This window comes from Odontomachus brunneus, unplaced genomic scaffold (genome assembly GCF_010583005.1).
Source record: "Odontomachus brunneus isolate Ranch 3 - 2012 unplaced genomic scaffold, Obru_v1 Obru_scaffold_065, whole genome shotgun sequence".
NCBI lineage: Eukaryota > Metazoa > Arthropoda > Insecta > Hymenoptera > Formicidae > Odontomachus > Odontomachus brunneus.
The window spans coordinates 1183177-1184527 of NW_022639515.1; the positions used below are offsets into that span (position 1 = coordinate 1183177).

General features: G+C 34.9%; 1 protein-coding gene across 1 annotated transcript in view; it reads right to left on the reverse strand.

Annotated features, from left to right (window-relative positions):
- The window catches only part of LOC116846494 (TELO2-interacting protein 1 homolog), a 6658-nt gene extending 6484 nt beyond the window's left edge, over positions 1-174 (reverse strand). The window contains exon 1 of the mRNA XM_032820408.1: positions 80-174. The gene's annotated coding sequence lies outside the window, so the exon portion shown is untranslated. The remainder of the gene's footprint in view (positions 1-79) is intronic.
- Positions 175-1351: the final 1177 nt, after the last annotated feature.

Sequence of the window (1351 nt, forward strand, 5' to 3'; positions counted from 1 at the left end):
ATAATACTAAAAAAATATATATCGTATAAGTTTGTAGCACTAGATATATTCATTGCATTATTTATATAAAAATACTTACAATATGTTGTTAATATTCTTTTACTTTTATATAACCTCTTAACTTCTTATAATGTATAACACAACGACGTATGTATTGTCAGCAGCCATATTGGATTCTAATATTTCTGGTCATTTCTGATTGGTTATTATCTTGACGACTGCACATCCACGGGACTGGTACACCTTTAAATTTACATCAAGAGTGTAATAAGTAAACCGCAAATTGGAAACCCAATGGCTGCGTTCATTGGTACATGCTCTTGGATTTAATCAAAATTAAGAGCATACTCCAATCAGATTCACGAATTTTACAACAGTTGCAAAGCAGCTTTCTCTGCTGAACTCAGCCAATGGGTACGTTCAGCGGAAAAAGCGCTTAGTGAGTAATCAGCGATTATTGGTTTTTACTGTTAGATCCCTAAATCTAGACTAATTACATTGATGAATTGCACCCAATGGGTGCGTTCAGGAGACACAACGGTTACACAACGGTTGAGTAATTAATTAATGTAATTGGTCTAAAATAAGGGCCGTGGCACACAGAAAAACTTAAGCAGTAAGACGTAAGAAGTAAGCAAATTGACCAATCACAGTCGTTGATTTTTTAAACGTAAAAAGAATCAATGACTGTCATTGGTCAATTTGCTTACTGCTTACGTCTTACTGCTTAAGTTTTTCTATGTGCCACCAGCTTTAAGGGACGTCTACATTGGAAGTAAATAGCAAGAAGTAGGAAGTAAGAGTAAGAAATTGACCAATCACAGTCGAATGTGAGAAGAATAATTAACTATGATTGGTCAATTTCTTATTCTTACTTCCTACTTCTTACTGCTTACTTCCAATGTAGACGTCCCTTAAGCTTATTCTATAATTGCGTGAACGCGATTGTAAGTAGTTGTAAGTGATTACGACAACCAATCAGAGTAAAGCAATCAGTGAATAAAACATTCGGATTGGTTGATTCTTACGTTTACGACTACGCTTACGCAATTGTAGAATGGGCTTTACGTATACCGTAAAGAGACGTCTACGTTGGAAGTAAACAGTAAGAAGTAGGAAGTAAGAATAAGAAATTAACCAATTATAGTTGATTATTCTTCTCATATTCGACTGTGGTTGGTCAATTTCTTACTCTTACTTCCTACTTCTTGCTATTTACTTCCAATGTAGACGTCCCTTAAAGCTGGTGGCACATAGAAAAACTTAAGCAGTAAGACGTAAGCAGTAAGCAAATTGACCAATGACAGTCATTGATTCTTTTTACGTTTAAAAAATCAACGACTGTGATTGG